Source organism: Nicotiana tabacum, chromosome 12, assembly GCF_000715075.1.
Source record: "Nicotiana tabacum cultivar K326 chromosome 12, ASM71507v2, whole genome shotgun sequence".
NCBI classification, from domain to species: domain Eukaryota; kingdom Viridiplantae; phylum Streptophyta; class Magnoliopsida; order Solanales; family Solanaceae; genus Nicotiana; species Nicotiana tabacum.
Window position 1 is genome coordinate 40,257,022 of NC_134091.1, and position 26,794 is coordinate 40,283,815.

The 26,794-nt window shown below is 37.4% G+C and overlaps 1 long non-coding RNA gene across 1 annotated transcript; it reads left to right on the forward strand.

The window, feature by feature from the left end:
• Positions 1-23,188: 23,188 nt before the first annotated feature.
• LOC142166854 (uncharacterized) lies at positions 23,189-26,527 on the forward strand. The gene is made up of 2 exons (XR_012697271.1): positions 23,189-23,367; positions 26,244-26,527. It is a non-coding gene; the product is annotated as an uncharacterized LOC142166854 (long non-coding RNA).
• Positions 26,528-26,794: the final 267 nt, after the last annotated feature.

The window sequence follows — 26,794 nt, forward strand, 5'->3', positions numbered from 1 at the left end:
TTAGGCTAGATACTTACTGGGTACACATTGCTTACGTACTCATGCTACACTTGCTATACAGTTTTGTGCAGGTACATATGTGACTAGTGGCCTTGTGAGAGCAGAGGTGTGTATGTATACGGGGACTTACGTGAGCTGCATTCCACATTATGACCCGCAGCCGGCAGAGTCTCCTTCAGAGTATTTATATTTTTGCTGTCCAAATTTGTATTCCGGAGAGATGTTGTATTTTATTTTACATTCCTAATTGATGCTCATGCACTTGTGACACCGGGTTTTGGGGTGATTATGAGTTATTTTGTATTGAAATTTGTTAAAAATATTATCATTTACTCTGTAAATTTCATCTTCTACTGTTTAATGGAAGGAAAAATATGATTTCAAAATATTAAAACGAGAACCAAATTGAGTATTTATGGTTGGCTTGCCTGACAGTGGTGTCCAGCGCCATCACGACCTTTAATAGAATTGGGTCGTGACATCATAGTATCAGAGCGCTAGGTTCACTTAGGTCTCACGAGTCATGAGCGAGTCTAGTAGAGTCTTGCAGATCGGTACAGAGACGGCTGTACTTATCTTCGAGAGGCTACAAGGCTGTTAGGAGCACTTCCCTTCTTGATTCCTCATCGTGCGAATTGATTCTTTGAGGCTTGTACCTTTATTTCTTTCCTATTCAATCTTATGTGACATGAAATATTTGTTATAGATTGGGAATCGAAGAATTGTCATCGTACTACAGATTGGGCTATTACTGTCGCCTACAGATTGGGCTATTACTGTTATAGATAGGGAATCGAAGGTGTCTTTGCCTGCGTGTTTGATTGGGCTATTACTGTCGCCTTGCAGAAGGTCGACATGTCATTTCAGCTCAGCATCAGTATTTCCTATGGTTTTGAGATTTGGCATTGATTGTTATGACGATTCGTGCGTTGTTATCGCACCGTGATTGTGTAATGGTAGGATGCCTGTTTATGCGTCGAGGAAGTGAATGACGTTAAAGGAGGTTTTACTCAGTGCATGATTCAGAGGCTCAGTATTTTATTTCCAGTGGAGGAAAAGCAATCGGGCTATGAGTGTTTGGGTTGATGGAGTAACGAGACTTGGTATTTTGAGCGTGGTGGAATTTTCATCTGTGATGTGGTGTCGTCATCCTTGTTGAATGCATTAAGGTTCGCCGATGTTATGGTCTTCTTCAGTTTGCCTTCGGGGCAGGGTGTTGTGAAGTGGTGCCTGAGATGCGGTTGTCATAGATAACAGAGTGTAGCGGTTTCAGAATCGAATTGGTACTTCTAGTATTGATGGCTCGAGAAAGATGATCTTTTAAGAGGTTTAAAGTTGGTGGAAACTCATGTGTTCGGATATTACATAGATGGATTCGGGTTTGGAGCAACAATTGGGCAGTGAAGGACGAGGAAGGACATGTGGGAGGTGTCTTGCAGTGGTTGAATTGTTAGGAGGTCAAGTGTGAAAAGTAGAAGTCGAGGATCTGCTTAAAAGAGAGGGTTTGACCAAAGTGGGAGAGTGGCATAGTAGCATATGGGTTCTGTGGTAGGATAGCCATATGCCTTGAGGGAAGCTTAGAGAAATTTGGGAATCGTGATGGGCAGTGACCAGGACCGTGAATTTTATTTGGATGCAACATGACTTCAAGTTTGGAATGCATTGTTGGACTTTTAGCTGATGTCAATGGGGAAGGAGGAACCTTTGCGGGTCCCATGGTTATATAATTGTAGTTTCAAGCTAAGTGGGAGAGCCCCACAGCCTATGATTGGATTGTGTAGTTGTCAACTTGTGCGGTTTCTGGTTATCGGTGTATTGATGGGTTATTACGACTAAGAAAAGAAGACATCAATGGTAACTTGATCAAAGGATTTGAGGAATGTGTGCTATCTTTGGCCTTATCAGTTCATGTTCATGTCTTGGGTAGACTCAAAGTCTATGCTTCGTGTGGATGTGATGTATAAGGAAATGAATTCAACCGGTTGCTTCTTGAGAAAATGTTCATGTGCTAGCAGGGCCTTGGAGTTTGATCATAATTGAGAACAAGTCAGAGTGGGTGACTCTCAAAAATGGTTCTAGTGGGTTCAAAAATTCAAAGTGTGGTGCCTAAGAGGACTTGGAATATTCAAAAATTCAAAAATGTGAGTTTTGGCAGCGGATTATGGAAAAGGGGACTTGGAATATTTTATGTTGTCTACAGTCTGCGATGCAGCATCGGAGGAACGAGAAAAAATAACTTCGGATTCATGGAAGAATTTTTGGAATGGGTGTACCAGTTGAAGATGCGAATATGCGCATAAGGAGGGTATGCGATGGTTCGTGGGTTTTGGAAACAACGTGGTCTCGTGAAATAAGGTCACTCAGGATGAGTGCAGATTTGGGTTCATGATGTTTTGAATGGAGCTATCATTATTTCTAGGGCAAGTCCCGAGTAAATTAGAAGAAGTAGCTCGAATGGTAATGGTTGAATCAGCACGGTTATGGTCGTGGCCAGTTTCTCTAGCGTGAAGTTATACATGTAGTTTGTGGTTCTACACTTGGGCTTGAGCGCCACCACAACTTGGTTGATTTGGGAGGTATTCGATTCGTATGGCTTTGTTATGTAAAGGGAATTCCGGAAGAGTTATGGCAGTTTAGATTACGACATGAGGTTGTATTTTCTGTGGTTTGGGAATTAGGTTGCGTGTTGCATTGGTTCTTCCGAAATGAGCTAAGTAAAAGGTTTCTATATGATGAAGTGTTTATCCTATTAGTGGATCAGGAGTTATTATGGAATTCTGGTACTCTCATGTGGTGGCATGTTAGGTGTAGTGAGCGGCACGGAAAATTGGAAGCTGAGGATCAAGGTTGCGGTTCGGTGTTGACAAGAATCTCACGAGCTCGGATAAGCATGGAAGAATTCAGATATTTAGAGTAACCTAGTATTGTCCTTAGTGTTACCTGAGATCGGTGTCTTGTGTAAGAGGCTTTGTGTACTGATTTGCAGCATCTTGATTTTCTTTACAGCATTAGTATGACCGGTGGTATGGATGTGTAGACTTGATACCTGGTGCGGAGGGTCATGGGAGTGTATCCCACAGAAAGATTTTATAAGTGTGACATGTAGTCACTTGATTGATTAAAGATTTAAAACCAAGTATGGAGATTGTGGTACTATCGCTAATGTGAGAATTTATGCCTGAATGGCGCTCAGTTCATTTGGTTGTGGAATGTGGAAGTTTGTTCCGGATTTGACGGATGTTCTTATATGTCGTGAATAGGTCATTGTGGGTCCTTAATAGGCTATTTAGCCAAGCATGGTATGATCAGAATCGGTTTGAGGTCCGTGGATGAATCTAAATGTGTTTGTGGGCTCTATATCAGGTCAGATGTGCTCATCTCAGCATAGCGTTGTTTTCGGAAGGGTCTTCGGGCCTTGGATGTTATTCCTATCGTCAGCTATTCCATGTAATCTATTATACCAAGTGGGTTGTGAGGTGGTTTAATTATTCGCACTCGTATTGAGATCTCGTATAGTTTGTGGTATTATGTTAGCAGGATGGCTCTCGAGATGCAGGTCATATGTCGCACCTTAGTGGTGCTTGAGTTTTGTAGCGTGTGACGCTACCCGTTTCCCCAGGATTTGTATTATGCACTTGTCGTGCTTATGGTTAAAATTCGGGCATTTCGTGTGTATGAACATTACGACTCGATATATGTTTTCTTTAGATTATTATGTTTGGGTCGGGTGGTATGCTGCCACGAGTATATGGTTGGATCGGGTGGCACGCAGCCACGGATATATTGATTGGATCGGGTGGCACTCCGCAACGAGTACCACGGTTGGATCGGGTTGCACGCCGCAACGGTATCATGTGTGGATCGGGTTGCACGCCGCAAAAGTGTGATATTGAGTACAGTTTCCCACATCTATTATTGTGCCTTTTGCTTCCCATATCCTGAGGAAGGTTCATAACATCTTATCGGTTGTTTAAATTAGTTGCGTAGGTTGAGTAGTTCTTTCCAGAATTCGTTTTCCTTATGTACCACATTCGAGTTTATGGATTGTTGGCACATTGTGACATCCTATGAGACTTTTGGCAAGGTTTGAGGTGGCTCATTTCCTGAGCAACTTGTACTGGGTGAGACGCGATTATTGGACCTGGGATCAGTGCGATCAGATTTATATGAAGCATATTAAAGAGTAAATATTGTTATTCAGTTCAGAATGAGGTAATGGTTCTTGTCGGTAGGAGAGACTCCATAAATTATGATTCGGCAGGTGGTTCTGAGTTCTACACATCTTCTCTGTCGTGGCAGCATTGCAAGAGTTGGAACAAGACTTATATGATTCATGAGGTGTGTTGTAAGCATCAGATTCGTGGGTTTTTGTAACGACCCGACTTGTTGATTTTATGATTTACGCCTCATTCAGTGACTTAAGGTCTCGATCAGCTTCGCAATATGTATTATGACCCGCGGGTATGGTCGAGTTTGAATTACTGAAGATTCAAAATTAAATTAAAAGAACAATCCTTATTTAGAAGTTTAAATGTAAAGAGTTGACCGGGGAGTTGACTTTTGAGCAAACAGCTCCGGAATAAAATTTTGATGATGTCAATAGCTCCGTATGGTGATTATGGACTTAGGAGCGTGTCCGAAAAATTATTTGGATGTATGTAGTGGAATTAGACTTGAAATGGCGAAAGATGAATTTTTGAAAAGTTTGACCGGGGGGTTGACTTTTTAATATCGGGGTCGGAATCCGATTCTGGAAATTGGAATAGCTTCGTTGTGCCATTCTGACTTGTGTACAAAATTTGAGGTCATTCGGACGTGGTTTGGGAGGTTTCGACGTCGTTTGTGGAATTAGGAAATTTCTAAGTTCATTAGGCTTGAATCCGTGTGTAATTCGTGTTTTTGGTGTTTTTGAAGGTGATTTGAAGGTTTAACTAAGTTCGTATGATGTTATGGGATGCGTTGGTATGTTTGGTTGAGGTCCCCAAGGCCTCGGGTGTGTTTCGGGTGTGTTTCAGATCATTTTGGGGTACTTTGGATGTTGATTTTCTGATATCTGGTGTTGTTCTTCGCGTTCGCGAGGAGCCTCTTGCGTTCGCGAAGAAGGATGCTGTCCGGAATTGGTATTTTATTATCCGAAATTATTTCCGATGAATTTTAATAAAGTTGTACAATTAATTTTGATAGATTTGAGCTGTCCGGAGGTCAATTCAAGCAAGAAGGCGATTTTGGAATATTAGCATAACTTCAATAAGGTAAGTGTCTTGCTTAACCTCGAGTGGGGGAATTACCCCTTAGGCATCGAGTCTTATGTGCCATTTGTGAAATGTGAAAAGTCGTGTACGCGAGGTGACAAGTACGTACTCAGGCTTATATGTGCAAATTTTATTGGTTTAAAGTTTTGGGCATTCTTAGGTATTAAATTAGATAATTGTTAGCATTAGTAAATCCTTTAATTATCACGCCTCGTTCCTTAACTGTCCAGTTTGTATTTTATATAATAATTTGGCATTATTGTCACTTGGATTTTATGTGAATTCTGTGTGTTTGTTGACTTGATATTTTTCTTGGAATTAAATTCATGATGGAATCCTTATCTGCAAACATTTATTAAATAAGTTTAAATTGAGGAGTTGATATAATTATCAAGAATTTGGATTAATGAAGGTGTTGCCCTATACTGAGTATTTTTCACCTCTGTTGATTGTTTTGAGGTTTATTATATGTGTAATGACCCAACCGGTCATTTTTACTTTTAGAACCCCGTTCCCTAAAATAAAACTCCCTGAATGTGCTTTTATTGATTTATGACTTGCAGGGATGGTTGGTTCGGGATTTGGAAGTGTTTGGGTTGAAATCGGAACACTTGGTTCCTTAAGTTAGCCTTAAAAGGCCAAGTTTGACTTCGGTCAATATTTTGAAAAAATGACTCCGGAATCGGGATTTGACGGTTCCAATAGGTTCGTATGATGATTTCGGACTTGGACGTATGTTCGAATCGGGTTTTGGATAACCCGGAAGCGTTTTGGCGCTTAATAGTGAAAATTAACTATTTAAAGGTTTAAAGTTCTTTAAATTTGGTTTGGAGTAAGTTTTTGAGTAATTGAAGTCTGTTTGGAATTCCGAGTTTGGGAATAGTTCTGTATTATGATTTAAGACTTGCACGCAAAATTTCGTGTCATTCCGAGTAGTTTAAGTATGTTTCGGTGCATTGGAAGTAAATTAAAAAACTTGAAGTTCTTAAGTTTAAATCAATTTGATTTAGTATATGATTCTTAGATTTGATGTCGTTTTATACGTACCGAGAGTTAGAGTAAGTCCGTTTTATGATTTCAAACCTGTTGGTATGTTCGGGCAGGGCCACGGGGCCCCCGAGTGTTAACCGGACGAGGCTCGGACTGTGATGACCCAAAATGTCATCTTTAAATTTAATAAGTAATTCTGTATTCTAAGACTTCGAAAAGCATCATTTATCCTTCCTCGACTTGCTGTGCAGTCCGTAAAATTTTCTGGAAAGTTTTCATGTGAAAAATAAATTAAAATGTGAAATAGAGCTTTAAAATTCAAGTGAGTTGACTTTGGTCAACATTTTTAGCAAACAGACCCAGATCGGTATTTTGATAGTTCCGGTAGCTCCGTATCGTGATTTGAGACTTGGGCGTATGCCCGAAATTTAATTTGGAGGTTCCTAGCTCAAGTTTTGACCATTTAACGGAACTAGCAATTTAAAGGCTAAATATTCCAAGTTTGACCACGCGGTTGACTTTTTGATATCGGAGCCAAAATTCGATTCTGGAAATTTGAACAGCTCTGTTATGTCATTTATGACTTGTGTGCCAAATTTGAAGTCATTCCAGATTCATTTAACATGTTTTGGCACGAGATTTGCAAATTAAAAGTTTAAAACTCAAATTTCGAATTGGGGTGTGAATTGTAATTTCAATGTTGTTTGACGTGAATTTAGACCCTGAGTCAGTTCGTATTATGTTATTGGATTTGTTGGTATATTCGAACGGGGTCCCGAATACCCCGAGAGTGAAATGGATCGAAATCGGAACAAGAATTGGACTTAAGCAAAATCTGAAATTTTGAGTTCTGGTGTAATCGCACCTGCGGAATTTTGACCGCAGGTGCGAGCTCGCAGAAGCGAGACTTCCACCGCAGATGCGGCCCTTTTGCGCAGAAGCGGACGTCGCAGGTTCGACATTTTGTCCGCTGATGCGGAACCTCGCTTGGCAGCCCCTTTTCGCAGATACGAGATTTCTCTCGCAGATGCGAGCTCGCATGTGCGAGCCCAGGAACCGCAGATGCGAAAATGCTGAGCAGAATACATAAAATCGAGTCTTAGCCATTTTTATTCATTTTTGAGTTTTGAGTCTCGGATTTGGGCGATTTCAAGGAGGATTTTCATGACTTTAAACTGGGTAAGTGTTCTTTATCATATAGTGATTGTATTTCACAAATTCATGTCTATATTCATCATTTATTTCGAATTTAGATGGAAGAAATTGGAATTTTTGTAAAACTTTCCAAAAATAAAAAATTAAGATTTGAAGATCCATTTGATATTGGAATTGGACAAATTTGGTATGGTTGAACTCATATCGGAACGGGTGTTCGGATTTCGTGAGTTTTTTCGGGATTTGAGACGTGGGTCCCACTGTCGAATATTTTAATGAATTTCGAATTTTTATCCGGAAAAATTCTAAATTCATATGGAATTAATTCCTATGATTAGTATTGAATATATTGAATTGTTTGTGAATAGATTTGAAGCTTTCGGAGGCAAAATTTAAAAGGAAAAGCTGTGGTTGAATAATTGATTGGAATTTGCAAAGCGGGGTAAGTGTCGGGGTTAACCTTGACTTGAGGGAATAGAACCCTTAAATTGTTTGTTAGGTGAATTGCATGTAAACGACGTATAAGCGAGGTGACGAGTGTCTATACGTCGTCAAATTAATTGTTTGCCTGCTTACTTGAAAAATCATAAATTATTTTTAATCATAAATTAATTATTATAATAATTATTTCTCTCGTATTCTTTGCAAATATAAGTTCTTAAATTCCTGCATTAATTGTTACATGCTATTTGAATTATGTGTCTTAATTGTTATTTGACATTTAGCATAATAAATATTAAACTGCCTATTTGCTCCCTGATTTCCATAATAATTTGATATTTGTCATTGTTTGCTTCATAATTAAACCATAATTATTGTATGCTTGTTGTCTCGTAATTTTATATTAATTGTTACCTTTATTGGGAAAATTTCTTCTATAAGAATTGGTAAATGAAAATATTGAAGGAGCGGGTTGCACGCCGCAACATGATTGATTATAATGAATATATTGGAGGATCGGGTTGCACGCCGCAACAGACTTATTAAAAGTCAATATTGGAGGATCGGGTTGCACGCCGCAACAGACTTATTAAAAGTTAATATTGGAGGATCGGGTTGCACGCCGCAACAGACTTATTAAAAGTCAATATTGGAGGATCGGGTTGCACGCCGCAACAGACTTATTAAAAGTCAATATTGGAGGATCGGGTTGCACGCCGCAACAGACTTATTAAAAGTCAATATTGGAGGATCGGGTTGCACGCCGCAACAGACTTATTAAAAGTCAATATTGGAGGAGCGGGTTGCACGCCGCAACAGAACTGAATGTGAATATATTGTGAGAGCGGGTTGCACGCTGCAACAGAACTGAATGTGAATATATTTTGAGAGCGGGTTGCACGCTGCAACAGAATTGGTTGAAATAATAATGGATTATGACTGCTGGGTTGGTTTCAATTATTATAAATCAGTTACCTATTTTATTTATATTATTTGTTGTTATTATCAATATTGCGTACAGGTTAATGTAAGTGAACCGCCTTAGCCTCGTCACTACTTCGTCGAGGTTAGGCTCAGCACTTACCAGTGCATGGGGTCGGTTGTACTGATACTACACTCTGCACTTCTTGTGTAGATTTTGGAGTTGGTCCCAGCGGCGTACCATAGACTTGCTCGGATTTCAGCTATCAGAGGAGACTTGAGGTATAACTGCATGGCGTTCGCAGTTCTGAAGTCCCCGTCTATTGTACTTTAGCTGTGTGTTTATTTCCAGACAGCTTTATTTTATTCAGACCTTTATTTGTATTTATTCTAGAAGCTCGTGCACTTGTGACACCAATTCTGGGATGGTATTTAGACACCGTTGTTTGATGGATTATTTCACTATATTTCAAACTTTGCTTCCGCATTTGTTTCCTTGTTATTAATAAATTTAAAATTATTTTAAAAATGGATAATATTATTCTAATATTGGCTTGCCTAGCAAGTGAAATGTTAGGCGCCATCATGGTCCGAAGGTGAAAATTTCGGGTCATGACACGGACCAAGTTGGAAATTTGGAGCCAAAGCTGAAGCTTCCAGTTTTTGTTGCAACCGCATTTGCGCTTGGGAAGCCACAGATGCGAGCTCGCAGAAGTGATCTCTAAGCCGCAGATGCGAAAAAGGGAAAGGCTGGCACTGACCGCATAAGCGACCAAGGAAGCGCACCTGTGAGCCCGCAGGTGCGAAGATCATGACCGCAGAAGCGGAAAGGGCGCAGGTGCGATGGGTGTAGCTGCAGAAGCGGGACCGCATATGCGGTCACAGCTCCGCAGGTGCGAAAATCACTGTTGGGCAGAACCTTAACATGGACGAAGCTCAGTCCATTTTTATTCATTTTTATTCCATATTTGGGCCATTTCAGAGCTCTTTGAGAAGAGATTTCAACTAGCAATTTGGAGGTAAGTTAATTCTACACACCTCGAGTTAAATACATAGATTATGGGTAGATTATAACTAGTAAATCTTAGAAATAAAGGGTTTAGGTGAAAAACCTATATTTTTATAATAAAAAATGAGATTTTAACCACGAAAATGGTTATGGAATTGGATAGAAATTATATATTTGAGTTCTTGAGATTTTGGGTAACGTTTTCATCCGAAAATTTCCGGAATCCGGGCACGTGGGCTCGGGTGAATTTTAATAATTTTACCATTTTAGATAGGGTAATTTATTTAATAGATGAATTTTGAATTATTGAACATATATTAATTATTTTGTATAATATTTGGATAGCTTCGGATTTTTCGGCGTCGAATCGAGAATTTTACGCGACGCGGTAATCGGAAAGTGGACTTTGAGACAAGGTAAGTCTCTTGTATAATCTTGTGAGGCGTAAATTATCCTATAGGGATTAAATTAATAATTGTTGCTAATTGTGGGGGCTACGTACGCACGAGGTGACGAGAGTCCGTGCGTAGCTACTATTAATGCTAAAGTCCAGGTAGTTTAGGACACAAAGTATGAATTACTTGTGTAAATTGTATTCTTTATTTAATTGAATTATTTGATATATAAATTGTGAATTGTTAGGAAATATAATAAAGATGAAAATTTCATATTCTTAATTTTTGTTTAGATTAATTAATTGTTGAAATAAATTGTTATCCTCTCGAATAAATTTTACAATAAATACTCTTATTCCGGAGGTACATAACAAAATGTCCTCCTTTCTTGTGGATCGGGACGAACACCTCGGCAGGATAGATGCATCTATGGATTGTGCCGCACGTCCCTTGGCAGTGTACACGAAACTCTGGATCGGGTCGTACGACCTCGGCAAAAATCGTGCTTAATAATAATAATAATTACACGATACTTGGACAGTTATTGCAGCTTGTAAATCTATTTGATAAATTGGAAATTTATTGAGATTGAATTGCAGCTTGTAAAGCTATTTGATAAATGGGAATTTTTAATTGAAATTGAAGAATTTAATTAATAGATTGGAAGTTGTTGCATTTGAAGGATTTTTATTATTTATGCTAATTGAGTACAAAATTTGTTAACTTTGTGAATCATGCTGATTTAAATAATTATAATTTATTTCATCTATTATTGTTGACCCTTAGTGAGTGTCAAAGTGGGCAATCTCGTCTCTACCACTTCGAGATTAGGCTTGATACTTACTGGGTACACGTTGTTTACGTATTCGTACTACACTTGTTGTACTTTTTGTGCAGGATCTGAGACAGATACTAGTGGAGGACCTATCATCGCACATCCTCGTTATCCAGGGGCATAGTGGTGAGTTGCCTTTCTGAGCCATCCTGCAGCTACCAGTGCCTCTTCTTGTATTATTTTTATTCTGTCTATTTTCATTTCAGACAGTATTTGGAGTTTTATATAATCTACTAGATTCTCATACACTTGTGACACCAGGTCTTGGCACACACATTGGTATAATTTGATGTCTTATTATTTTCTTGGATTTAAATTTCATCAATATACGTTTAATTTATTAGTTGGCTTGCCTAGCTATAGTGTTGGGCACCATCACGGCCTATAAGTGAAATTGGGTCGTGAAAATATGTTGTGTGGAGCCTTGGGATATTTGTTGAGAAATTTATTGATTCTGCTACATATTTGGAATTTGGTTGTGGTCAGTGGAAAATTGTGAAATGAATTGTTGTATTGTGTTGTGGTTTAAACACTCTCCTTGATGTTATTTATGCTTCCTACCTTGCTTGTTAATGATATACATGTGTTTGGTAAGGAAGAGTGTAAAGCACGAAGGGTGACGTCGTGCCAGTTGAGAGTGTAAGCACGAAGGGTGATGTCGTGCCATTTGAGAGTGTAAAGCACGAAGGGTGATGCTGTGCCATTGATAGTGTAAAGCACGAAGGGTGATGCCATGCTATTTCATTTATATTATCAGGTGAGGACGTGAGTAAAAGCACGAAGGGTGATGCCGTGTAATTATTTTTATATTATCATATATTCATGGCACGAAGGGTGTTTACGTGCAGGCGAGAACGTGAGACATACATTAAATTGTGATATCGTTTTGTTGTGCATACATTCATGCCTTTATCTTGAGATGTTATCGTGTACCTATGTTTTCTATGTGACTTGTAGTCGTTGTTGCTTCCTGTGTGCCTCCACTTTATTTATTTTATTGTTATTGACATTTCTCCCACCTAGTTGGTACTGTTATATGTATGCACGGTGAGAAAGATATAAATGCACGAAGGGTGATGCCGTGCAATTGATTTGATCTATATATATATATATATATATATATATATATATATATATATATATATATATATATATATATATATATATATATATATATATATATATATATATATATATTGGGTGAGAATGAGACAAGTGCATGAAGATATTACCGTGCCATTTGATGTGATATGTTGAATATATTTCTCATGCCAGGAAAGTTAAATGAGGTGTCACATGGTAACTTTTATTTGAAAGAATTATATATATTAGAAAGCTATTTACTTGAAAGAATTATATATATTAGAAAGATATTTATTTGAAAGAATTATATTAGAAGAATATTTACTTGAAAGAATTATATATATTAGAAAGATATTTATTTGAAAGAATTATATTAGAAAGATATTTACTTGAAAGAATTATATTAGAAAGATATTTACTTGAAAGAATTACACTCGAAAGATATTTATGTGAATGAATTTTAATGGAAGGATATTTATTTGAAGAAAGTATATTCGAAATATATTTATTGAAAATGATTATATTCTAGAGACTTTTATTGAAAAACTTATAGATAAAAGATGTATATTGAAGGGACTTAATTAATTGGTTGTACTTGTGTTTATTATTCGTTTGAGTAATATTTATGGTGTTCCTGCTACTTTGCTGTTTAAATCACTAGTTGATTGGGGTTGCTATTACTGCTATTTATTTTCTATTATTTTGTATCTCATATTGCACAGGTTATTAGACTAGTGAGTGTCTTGACTGTACCTCGTCACTACTCCACTGAGGTTAGTCTTGATACTTACTGGGTACCGACCGCGGTGTACTCATACTACACTTCTGTACATTTTTGTGCAGAGCCAGGTATTGAAGATATCGGACTTTGGCAGAGTAAAGTGGTATCGTAAGGATTCAAGGTAGAGCTACTTGGTCGTCACAGTCCCTTGGAGTTTTTCCATTTTATTGTACTGTTAATTTCTTATTCGATCAATACTGTATATTCGATCCTCGAGATAATTCCATTTATTCAGTTAAAGTTCGTGACTCAGTATTACCAATCTTGGGAGGTTGTATTAAATTATATATTTTAAAAAAATAGCTTGAATTATGATTATAATTGGCTTACTTAGTCTTAGAGACTAAGTGCCATCACGACGCTTGTGGTGGGATTTTTGGGTCGTGACAGTTGTTATTAAAGCTCTAGATTCATATGTTCTACGAGTCACGAACGAGTTTAGTAGAGTCTTGCGGATTTGTACGGAGACGTTTGTACTTATCTTCGAGAGGCTACAGAGCTAGTAGGAAAATATTTCACTTCCATCATTCCTTATCGAGAGGCTATCGCATTTATTCAGCTTGAAGCATAATCTTATGTCCTTTTTCATCCACTCGTGTATGAAATCGCGCACTCGGTATCAACTATGTGCCAGCGGTTTGTGATACTACAAAGGGGTTATAAGGAGTCAGGATTGCTTAACCATTGTTACAACGTGTCATTCAGATCGAGGATGCAGAAGTATTGAGATATTATTTAGTTGTGCACATTGGGGTGCAGCAGGTTCTGACATATGATTGATAAGTATGATAGTAAGAAGGTTTAATTAATTGCCTAATTGTCACAATCGTGGTAGGGTCACGAGGTGTATGGAGATAGTTGGTGGTATTAGAGACTATGTAGTTCGTATGGGATTTCTATTTAGCGAAGGGTACATACTGGCAGCCAAGGCACTGGAGAAAGAGAGTTTAACTGTCACAAGGGTGACATGCGCCAAATAAATGGCTTGAGGTGACTTATGACCGGTGAAGGTTAATATTGTGGATCATTGACATGTGTCCTATGACTTCACGCCAAGTGAGGGGAGTCCACTATCAACGATCAGATTGCGGGGTCATGTGTTATATCAGTTTTGGCCTGAGATGTATTTACGTGGTAATGAAATGTTCTCTGAAACTTGTATATGATTAAGGGGTGCGATTTGTATGGGATGATGCTGGGGCTTGCGGTATTCCTGCGTCCTTAATAATTCTACATTTCAGTACCAGCAGGGTCACATCAATAATTTCAAAATATTCGGGGTGCTACAGTAAGTTCTTTTAATGCACCATCGGCACGGGTTTCTTACAATGCTTATTCCAGTTAATACTCCACGTGCATGATCAGTTAGAGGTGGAGGATAGGAGGGTATAGGGAGCCTAAGAGGTGGAGGCCCGACCCGTTGATATAATCGCTATGATTTGGTTGAGGCCAATACACCAGATGGTGTCGTTATAGGTACGATCCTGATTTTGTTATAAAAGGATATTTTCCCTTAATTTGATTCAGTTCTGAATATTGAGGTAAGTCCTCATATTATGCTCTGCTTATGGGTAAGCTTCGTAATTTTGTGACCCACTTATACGTTATCCCTGTTAGGAGAATTGAGGATGTGAGTCAGTGTCTGTCATTTTTATTTTTGTGCACCATTGAGGGCTATAAGTCCAAAAGTAAATTTTATTATTCATAACAGTCGGTTTAATGTGTTTCGGAATAATTGATTCCAATTTTTATGAATTATATGCCCTACCGGTATGAGGGTTCATTATGTGTTATGAAAACTGTTTATGAAATATATTAAACAGAAGAAAAGAAAGGCAATTGAAAATTTTAGTTGGCACAATGTGCAAAATACTTGTGATTCGGAGTTGAGGATGAGATCCTCGCATTTTTATATGATGTGAAATATTTAAACCGGGCTACAAGCTGCGGTGGAAGTTATATAAGGACGAGGTCCTTGTGGTGAAATATTTATGAGTTTAAAATTATCCCCTTGTGAAATTTAATTTGTACAATAATATTAATAGGGAGCCAAGCCTGTTAGGCTTATTTGATAATTCTTGTATATTTTCTGTTCATATTCAACCATTTTCGTGCTGTAAATATTGAGTTTTAGCCTATGAGGTGAGTGCCCATGTGGCGTTAAATGTGACTCATTAATCCGAGTAAGTAATCATGAGGTCTTCATGCCTCACATTCTATTGTTAGTGTTGTGAAAATTCAAAATGAGGTGGTGGTTAATATGAGATTAATTGATGATGCTGAAATTAATTATGAAAAACTTTTAAGACCAGAGATGTGGTGATGAGCATACATATGATGTGCTTCATGTCCTGATATCATTATGATAATGCAATGCTGAGATTAGTATTATTGATATATACCTTGTGGTGTTTTGTTGGGTTGCGAATGTGTTGTATGAGTTATTTTGGTGTTACTCTGGCAGGTGGTTAGGCCCAATTACAGGGGAGACTCTACCAAAATTTCTAAAAAATTTGGGAGTTAGAAAAAATTTGGATGATTGAGACGTGCAAAAGAAGAGACAAATTATGTTATGTGTTTGAGGGCGAATGATCCTAGCGGGGAAGAATGAAACACCCTAGAAAAATTTTGAAGTACTTGAACACTATTAAGAAAGTTGATGTGTGCATAGGCACGAGTTTCTACAGCCAGTTGAGACTAATACCGTGCGTCGAAGTGAAAACCAAGCATTTTGGAAATGATTGGAGTGTTAGGGATTTTTGCTCTAAAGCTTATAAAAATGGAGAAAAGAAATAATCTCATTTGAGATGGTGCTGTCGGGCCCGTGTTAAATTGCGGGAATGTAGAATCACCCACAAGTATGTGTGCAAGAATATACTCAGTAATCTAAAGTCCTCAGAAAGATTCTTAGTACGTTCGAGGACGAACCTTTGTTTAAGAGGTGGAGAATGTAATGACCCGACTTGTCGTTTTAAGAATTTATGCCCCGTTCAGTGACTTAAGGTCTCGAGCAGCTTCGCAATATGTATTATGACCCGCGGGTGTGATCGAGTTTGAATTACTGAAGATTTTAAATTAAAACAACAATCCTTATTTAGAAGCTTAAATATAAAGAGTTGACCGAAGAGTTGAATTTTAAGCAAACGGCTCCAGAATAGAAATTTGATGATGTCAATAGCTCCATATGGTGATTATGGACTTAGGAACGTGTCTGGAAAATTATTTAGAGATCTGTAGTGGAATTTGGCTTGAAATGGCGAAAGATGAATTTTTGGGAAGTTTGACAGGTGGGTTGACCTTTTGATATCGGGGTCGGAATTCGATTCTAGAAATTGGAATAGCTTCGTTGTGCCATTTCTGACTTATGTACAAAATTTGAGGTCATTCGGACGTGGTTTGGGAGGTTTCGGTGTTGTTTGTGGAATTCGGAAATTTCTAAGTTCATTAGACTTGAATCCGTGTGTAATTCGTGTTTTTGGTGTTGTTAAAGATGATTTGAAGGTTCTACTAAGTTCGTATGATGTTATGGGATGCTTTGGTATGTTTGGTTGAGGTCCCGAGGGCCTCGGGTGTGTTTTGGATCATTTTGGGCTACTTTGGATGCTGATTTTCTGATATCTGGTGTTGTTCTTCGCGTTCGCGAGGAGTCTCTCACGTTCGCGAAGAAGGATTTGGCTTCTGGGATTTTGTTCTTCGCGTTCGCGAAGAGACTCTCGCGTTCGTGAAGAAGGAAATCTCTGTTGCAATGGTCTGACTTTGGAGGCTTATATCTCGCAATCTATAAGAAATTTGGAGATGATCCAAAATTAAAAGTTGTAGCCCTTTGTGTCTAGTTTTCCTAAAGATAAACCATTTGTTATTTGGAGTTGTGTACCAAAAGTTATGGTAGAAAGAGTACGAGCTGTCTGGAAAGAGTTTGGAAATCTCTGCTGCACAGGGCTGACTTAGGAAGCTTATATCTCGTAGTCTATAAAGAATGGGGAGATGAGCAACAAATAAAAGTTATAGCCCTTTGAGTCTAGATTTCAGAAAGTTAAACTATTTGTCATTTAGAGGTTTGTACAAAAAGTTATGACCATTATACTAGAGGTTGTGCTGAGAAGAGTTTGAAAATGATTGTTAGAGAATTTGTTCATCGCGAAAGCGAGGGAAGGGTCGCGAACGCGAAGAACAAATCCCTGGGCAGCAGAATAAACTCCAAATTCATCTCATTCTTCCATTTTTGGACCAAGAAAGCTCGGGTGAGATGATTTTTCGAGAGTTTTTCAAGGAAAACATTGGGGTATGAATTCCTAACTTGATTTTGGTTAAATTATATGAATCTATTGTTGTTATTATCACTAAATTGGTGAATTGGGTTGAAAATGGTAGAAATCCTCTAGACTTTAATTTAAGATTTGAAGGGCGATCCGTTATAGAAATTTGATAATTTTGGTATGGTTGAACTCATATCGGAATGGGTGTTCGGATTTCGTAAAAATTTTGTCGGGTTCCAAGGGGCGGGCCACGCGCTGACTTTTTAGAATAAAATTTTAAGTTGGTGTTTTATTATCCGGAATTGTTTCAGATGAATTTCAATGAAGTTGTACAATTAATTTGGATAGATTTGAGCTGTCCGGAGGTCAATTCAAGTAAAAAGACGATTTTGGAATATCGGCATAACTTCAATAAGGTAAGTGTCTTGCTTAACCTCGAGTGGGGGAATTATCCCTTAGGCATCGAGTCTTATGTGCCATTTGTGAAATGTGAAAAGCAGTGTACGCGAGGTGACGAGTACGTACTCGGGCTTATATGTGCAAATTTTATTGGTTTAAAGTTTTAGGCATTCTTATGTATTAAATTAGATAATTGTTAGCATTAGTAAATCCTTGAATTATCACGCCTCGTTCCTTAATTGTCAAGTTTGTATTTTATATAATAATTTGGTGTTATTGTCACTTGAATTTTATGTGAATTCCGTGTGTTTGTTGACTTGATATTTTTCTTGGAATTAAATTCATGATGGAATCCTTATCTGCAAATATTTATTAAATAAGTTTAAATTGAGGAGTTAATATAATTATCAAGAATTTGGATTAATGAAGGTGTTACCCTATACTGAGTATTTTTCACCTCTGTTGATTGTTTTGATGTTTATTATATGTTGTGTGGAGCCTTGGGCTATTTGTTGAGAAATTTATTAATTCTGCTACATATTTGGAATTTGGTTGTGGTCAGTGGAAAATTGTGAAATGAATTGTTGTATCATGTTGTGGTGTAAAGCACGAAGGGTGATGCCATACCATTTGAGAGTGTAAAGCACGAAGGGTGATATCGTGCCATTTGAGAGTGTAAAGTACGAAGAGTGATGTCGTGCCATTGAGAGTGTAAAGCACGAAGGGTGATGCCGTGCTATTTCATTTATATTATCAGGTGAGGACGAGAGTAAAAGCACGAAGGGTGATATCGTGCAATTATTTTTATATTATCATATATTCATGGAACGAAAGTTGTTTCCGTGCAGGCGAGGATGAGAGACATACATTAAATTGTGATATCTTTTTGTTGTGCATTCATTCATGCCTTTATCTTGAGATGTTATCGTGTACCTATGTTTTCTATGTGACTTGTAGTCGTTGTTGCTTCCTGTGTGTCTCCACTTTATTTCTTTTATTGTTATTGATATTTCTCCTACCTAGTTGGTACTGTTATATGTATGCACAGTGAGAAAGATATAAATGCACGAAGGGTGATGTCGTGCAATTGATTTGATCTACATATATATATTGGGTGAGAATGAGACAAGTGTACGAAGGTATTGCCGTACTATTTGATGTGATATGTTGAATATATTTCTCACGTCAGGAAAGTTAAATGAGGTATCACATGGTGACTTTTATTTGAAAGAATTATATATATTAGAAAGATATTTATTTGAAAAAATTAAATTAGAAGTATATTTACTTGAAAGAATTATATATATTAGAAAGATATTTATTTGAAAGAATTATATATATTAGAAAGATATTTATTTGAAAGAATTATGTTAGAAAGATATTTACTTGAAAGAATTGTACTAGAAAGATATTTATGTGAAAGAATTTTAATGAAAGGATATTTATCTGAAGAAAGTATATTCGAAATATATTTATTGAAAAGGATTATATTTTAGAGACTTTTATTGAAAAACTTATACATAAAAGATGTATATTGAAGGGACTTGATTAATTGGTTGTACTTGTGTTTATTATTCGTTTGAGTAATATTTATGGTGTTCCTGCTGTTTTGTTGTTTAAATCACTAGTTGATTGGGGTTGCTATTACTGCTATTTGTTTTCTATTATTTTGTATCTCATATTGCACAGGTTAGTAGACTAGTGAGTGTCTTGATTGTACCTCGTCACTAATCCACTAAGGTTAGTCATTATACTTACTGGGTACCGACCGTGGTGTACCCATACTACACTTCTGCACATTTTTTAACAGAGCCAGGTATTGGAGATATCAGACTTTGGCAGAGTAAAGCGAGATCGTAAGGATTCTAGGTAGAGCTACTTGGTCGTCGCAGTCCCTTGGAGTCTTTCTATTTTATTGTACTGTTAATTTATTATTCGATCAATACTGTATATTCGATCTTCGAGATAATTTCATGTATTCAGTTAAAGTTTGTGACTCAGTATTACAAGTCTTGGGTTGTTATATTAAATTATATTTTTTTTAAAAATGGCTTGAATTATGATTATAATCGGCTTAGTCTTAGAGACTAAGTGCCATCATGACGCTTGTGGTAGAATTTTTGGGTCGTGACACTTTTCGGTTGTTGTTATCAGGGGATGTTATTATGGTCATGTAAATTATGAGGTGCATGGTAAGAATTCAGTAAGGATATACAATCATGTGTTGGTACATCATGCAGTGATGGATACAGTGTTCGTATGTTGGAAACAGGCCTAGTAGAAAATTTCAGATGTTGGAATTTTGCTCTAAGGCTTATTTGACTAGATAAAAGGGAGGATTTTCAGGTTTGCTCGAGAAAATGTGCTCAACTGGGTTGTGGTATCATGGGTAGGTGCACGAGATGTTAAACAACGATTTCAGACAATTCCAGAGCAGTTCTTAGCACATTCGCGAACGAACGTATGTTTAAGTGGGAGAGAATGTAACGACCCGACTGGTTGTTTTGAGCTCTAGCGCGTCATTCAGCGGTTTGAGCCCATGATCAGCTTCATTTCACGTATTATGACTTGTATGCGTGGTCGAAATTTAATTTCGAGAAGTTCGGAGTTGATTTGGAAAGAAAATTCTAATTTCGAAAGCTTTAAGTTGGAGGAAATGACTAAAGGGTGATTTTTGAGTAAATGACCTCGGAATCAGGATTTGAAGATTCCAACAGATTCGTATGATTATTTTGGACTTGGATGTATGTCGGATCGGGTTTTGGATGACCCGGGAACATTTCGGCGCCTATTGTGGAAGTTGGCATTTTGAAAGGATTTCATAAATTTGGGTTGGAGAGCATTTCAATGCTATCAATGTCCGTTTTGGATTTCTGAGTCTGGGAATAGCTCCGTATGGTGATTTTGGTATTGGGAGCGCGTCCGGATGTGGATTTAGAGGTTCGTAGGTCATTTCGTGGTCTTTTGGCAAAAATTGAAACTTTGAAGGTTTTTGAGAAGTTTGATCGGAAGTGGACTTTTTGATATCGGGGTCGGATTCTGATTTCGAAAGTTGGAGTAGGTCTGTAATGTTAATTATGACTTGTGCACAAAATTTGAAGTCAATCGGATGTTATTTGATAGGTTTCGGGATCGATTGTAGAAGTTGAAGTTTCAAAGTTCACTAAGTTTGAATTGGAGGGTGATTCGTGTTTTTAGCATTGTTTGATGTGATTTAAAGGCTTGACTAAGTTCGTGATGTGTTTTGGGACATGTTGGTATATTTGGTTAAGATCCCGAGGGCCTCGGGTAGATTCCGGATGGTTAACGGATCGAGTTTGGACTTGGATGAAATGCTGAGGCAGCTGATACTTGGTGCAATCACACCTGCGTGAAAAGGGCCGCAGGTGCGAGCCACGAGTCGCAGGTGCGAAGGAGAGGAGGTTGGTCAGCAACCGCAGGTGCTGAACATTTGGGCGCACCTGCGAAGGCGCAGGTGCGAAGTGGTCAATGCAGGAGCGGGCGATAGGCGCAGGTGCAGGGCATGGAGCGCAGATGCAGGAGTGTTGGGCTGAGCTTGAACCGCACCTACGATGGAATTTCTGCAGGTGCGAGGATCGTTGGGCAGTGAGGTTTTATCAAACGGGGGTTTGGCTCATTTTCACTTCATTTCGTCCATGGGAGTCGATTTTGGAGTACTTTTGGAGTGCCATCTTCATCAACTACAATAGGGTAAGTTATTTCTTCACATTGTGAGTTAAATACATAGTTTTTACATGGATTCAAGCATGAAAATTTGTAGAAATTTGGGATTTTGAAGAAAAATCTAGAAATCGGTATTCTTGGAATTTGATCACGAATTTGGGCAAGAAATTGAGAATAAATTATATATTGGAGTTCGTAATACTATGGGTAGTGTTTATCTTTGAAAAGTTTCGGAATCTGGGCATGTGGGCCCGAGTGTTTACTTTATCGATTTTTCGAGTGGAGTTGAAAATTGTTATAAATTGATTAATTATGAGTATTAAAGTATATTTTGATTGGGTTGCATCTGATTTGACTAGTTTTGGATCAGCGGTCATCGGTTTGAGGTGTTAGAGCGGCATTGGAGTCGGCTATGGAATTTCGGAGCGAGGTAAGTCTCATGTCTAACTCTATGAGGGGGACATTACCCCTAGGTGGTGTATATGGATGTGTGCTACTTGTTATGGGGGTTCCGTACGCGCGAGGTGACGAGAGCCCGTACGTAGCTACATTCATGTTATTATCCGGGTAGGCTTAGGTTCACATCATGCTATAGTTGTATTATTTGAGTCGTCTCTCGCCTATTAAATTCCTTTGTTTTACATTACTACTTGAGAGTAGACTTGCTATTATAGAGACTTCACGATTTCACGATTAGTCACCGAATAACTTTACTCCTCCTACGGCATGTTTTCGTGATATATATATATATACAGACACACTTCATTGAAAAGTTTTTGTTAAAGAAATTATAACTCACACGTTTATTCGTGAGTGGGGTCAAGGACCCATCAAAGCTTCTTATTCTAATGGGATCGGGTCGTTCACCTCGGCAGGAATGTGTATTTCACTTCTTATTAGACTGGGCAGTTCGCTTTGGCATGATTTATGTACCACACTCTCATGGGAGCGAGTCGTTCTCCTCTGTGGGTTAATTGATTTATCATATGGTTCGGGCCGTTCGACCCTCAGCAGTGCACAAAATTATTATTATGTTGGATCGGGTCGTACGCCTTGGCATTTCCTATATCATATTCACATGAAATCATGCGTAAAACCTTGGCAAGAAGCCAGTGTATCTGTAAATTCCGGATTTGAATTATGGTAGCCACTTGATGAGTTTCACTATACCCATATATATATTACGGTTAAGGAGGGAATTTCTAATGAAGAGCTTGAGTTCCTCGTAAAGAGAGGGGATTGGTACCACGTGATCTATATTTGGCTATTTCACGTACTTACTCTGCCTCATATTTGCTACCTCTTTATTGTACCTTATGTTGTTGGACCACTAGTGAGTGTCGATGTCGACCCCTCGCCACTCCTTCTTTGGGGTTAGGCTAGATACTTACTGGGTACATGTTGCTTACGTATTCAGGTTATACTTGCAGCACATTTTTGTGCAGGTACATATGTGACTAGTGGCCTTGTGAGAGCAGAGGCATGTATGCATACGGGGACTTACGTGAGCTGCATTTCACATTACGACCCGCAACCTGCAGAGTCTCCTTCAGAGTATTTATATTTCCCATGTCCAAATTTGTATTCTGGATAGATGTTATATTTTATTTTACATTCCTAGTTGATTCACATGCACTTGTGACACCGGGTTTTGGGGTGACTATGAGTTATTTTGTATTGAAATTTGTTAAAAATATTATCATTTACTCTGTAAATTTCATCTTCTACTTTTTATGGAAGGAAAGGTATGATTTCAAAATATTAAAATGAGAACCGAAGTGAGTATTTATGGTTGGCTTGCCTGACAGCGGTGTCCGGCGCCATCACGACCTTTAATAGATTTTGGGTCGTGACAGTAACGTGCTTAAGTTTTCTATTATATATAAATGAGAAGTTGGTCGACCAAGGCTATAATTGTCATTTTGCACAATAAAATAAAGGGTATAATGGTCCGGGTTGCTTTTTCCAAGTAACACTCGAACACAATTCTAGAAGCATAACTCTTTCACCTCCCTTATTCTAATTACATGTATGATTTTCTTTCAAATCTGTAGGAAGATCAATTGCTTCACCTTCTTTCATTTCCTTATATGTTCAAGTTCTCCAGACTTGTTAATGCCTTTTCCAGCTCTTTTCATCTTCTCAACTGGGTATTGCAACTTTCAGGTCACCTCCTCTTTTAATTTTTGTCCAAATCTTGTTCTTTTTTTCCGGGTTAATCTTTATGAGGAATTTGTTTTCCGGTCTGGTTTGACTTTTGTTGTTGGAGAGTTAGGCGTGAGGTAGAAGAGTTTAGGGCATAACTTGGAGTTCTTCGCCGACAACAATGGTGCTCTTTTACCATGTATTTGCTGCTCTTTAAAGGTGCAGTCTCTGGGAACATATTTATGATATGTACAGAGATAATATTCTTTTTAGAGCATTCTTTATTTTTAGTATACTTGTTTCTTAAATGTCTTTGTCATGAGTGTATTATGTGAGATATTTGAGGTTGTTTTACTTGAATTTTCTCAATATTATAATCATATATTTTTCATAGTGCTCTAATTCGAGGAAGTTGGAACATAATTGATTCTATATTTCAGATGAATTCTTAGGGATAAAATTATACGAGTTGATTGTGTGGAGATGGAACTTTACAGTCATGCAAATTACCTTTTTTCTTTGCCTTTATATATTTCGAGGGAATGCTTGTGCATTCCTCCCTTTTTCTGTTTGCTCTGCTTCAAACTTGGTGATGAAAAACATCCAGAAGCTTATTGGATTTCTATTCCTATTTTCTTTTTATTGGATCGTTGTAAAAAAAAAATTCCCTTTTACTGAATTCTGGCAGATCATCTTTATGGTGAAGATGAAGATCCTCCTATTACTTTCTTAATATTGCTCCAAGCGCATTTAGAAGTACACGATTTATTAATATAATTAGATCATTGATCACTGATCCATGGGAGAATTACATTGATCTAATGGCTTTCACTTATGACAAAAGATATAAGAACCCAAGAGCTTAGTTCTCAGAAGATAGAATTCTAATATCTGCTTCCGATTATGTTGGTTTGTGTTGCTTTTTAGGCATGTGTGTAACATTTGTTGGGTGGTGAAAACATTTTAAGTAAAAGTGATGAGAGTTGTTTTAATTATGAATTTAACTTTTAAAGGAGTGTAATTAGTACGCTAATTTTTATAAATATGTTAAACTTAACACAACATTGCTCCCTTTCTAGGGAAACATGCTTCACAAACATTTAGTGAGTTGCTACTCCATTTATTTTCAGTTAGATCATGTGGTTGATAGCGAACAATCTTAGTTGAAGATTAGAATCTTTCTTTGCTACGAAGATAGGTATACTATAGAAACCTATGATGGTCGACTAAGGGCATATTGGACTTTTCTATTCTTTACTTAAGCGTTTCTTTTACCCTATGCGGAATTGTCACATACCCCTCCTCTATTTTGCTTTCTTTGTGGCTCTAAAATCCTCTAGAGCTTTTCCATTCATCGCTTTCCCCTTTGCCTGAGTTTTAACATCTCTCTGCGCCTATTTTTCCTCCAATTATAGTAGGAGCTATGGAGATACACGCTTTTTTATTATCCTTTACATACACGCTTCTCCCTCTATGGCAATATAGTTGCTCTTGGGACTGGGCTATTGTTGCAGTTATTTGCCGCTACCCTTGCTTAGTGATTTATGGTGTTTCACTGCTTCTGATTGGTGAGTCTTACTTTTCTATCTCCTTTTCTTATTTCTCCTTGATTTTAAAGTTCAGTTCTGCATTTGTAGTTTTGATTCGGATGACATAGCCAATTCTGAGCTAGAAGTGAAAGATCAATTTACAAGCTATTACATAATGTTCTTTTAATTCTTGAATTCTATTCTTTATTTTTTCAACCAATTTTTTCATACTACTATTTCAAAAAAAATGAAAAATTAAGATATTTAGAAATTCTAAGGAAATTAAACGAAAAGGAAGAGAAGCCTCTAATGGGCCATTGGAAAAATAAAAAGATAGAAAGGAAGAAAACGAACCCAAACTCAACATCCATTACCATTATAACGTGTAGTATGAGTATCAAGCTTCTTCAATCCTTATTCAACTATCTTATTCTCTTATTATCTACCTTTTTCTCGCGTGATTTCTATATTTTTTTTGTCCAAAAACGTAAGCAAGTACAAAGAAATTAAATGAATGAATAGAAAATTAGTATTTTGGAAAGAGAATATTAACAATGTCAAAGGAACATATAGATCTTTCTTTTCTCAGTCAGTAAATGAATTCTTAAGGCAATAGCGGCATCAACTCAGTATACAAGAGAAAACCATCTCTCATGTGTGTACTATATGTGTAGTCCAATTTTACTCCAACTATTAGAGTACCTATTGCAATGTGTTGTTTTGTTTGTGCTAAAAGAATGTATATTTATATTTGCAAACATGCCTTTCATTGATCATAAAGGCTCTTTGTGAGGCTTAGTCCCTTTGATAATTTTATGTTTACCTAATGATGTCCGGTATATATATATAGAAATGGATCAAAATTTCTTGGTTCACGTATTTAGCTTTCTTACCATAAAAGGGTATTGTTTCTATTTTATAAGCAGGGAAGTGGATTTATCATCACATCGTCTGCTAATAAAACACCTCCAATTATCTGTGAAAACTAAATAAAAAGTAGCTAGATAATAATAAATCCATGGCTATGTTTTTTTTTTTTCCTAATAACTACAGTTATTTGATTCTTAGAATTCCTTTGGAATAATGCTTATTTTTCAATTGGTAGCATGATTATTTGTGATTTATTTAGTTTGCATTGTTAAGTTATTAATGGTTTTCTCTGTTGTGTGTTTCTCCTAATATTGGTCATCATATGTTGTTCTGGTAAGATTTTTTCATCCATAAGAAGTATCAGTATCTTGTTCCTGCTGCTCTTGTGAAATATCCTACATAATCCCCTTCTCTTGAAGTTTCAATCTTTGAAAATTGCGAGGTTCACAATTACCTTGGCGGAGCTTACTCACAATTACCTTGGCGGAACTTATTCAGGGCTCTGTAGTTATGCATGGTGAAAATGTTAGTAGTTCGTTCCCTACCCACAAGCCGCATCAGCTGAAAGAGAAGGGAGTTGAGTTGATTTCAGTAGGTATAGACGTAGAAGGGGAAAAAAAGGGCACTCTGAAAGTTTATAAAGTGAAACATATTGCATTGGCTTACATACAATTGCACAAGATCTAATTGAAGGCGACTTTTTACTTTAATTAAGTTCATGACTAACACATCCATGTTGAGTACCTTTCAAGATAACATAAGATTGAAGGTGACTTTTTCACAATTTGGAGATATCAGCCGATGTACGATGTACGTATTTGCCATCGTGGGGTTTTTATGTCTAATTTTGTCTTTGTTCTTTTGGCATAACTGTACATCTCACGAAATGTTCTTCTTTCATAGTTGCAATGTAAAGTAAAACTGCATTAGAATCTAAATCGTCGGGCCCGCAAGCGCGGGCAAGAGTCATCTAGTATAAAAATAAAAGTTAAATAAAAATATAAGTTCATGAATGATGATTATTGATATTAGTCGTAATCCTCTATTTT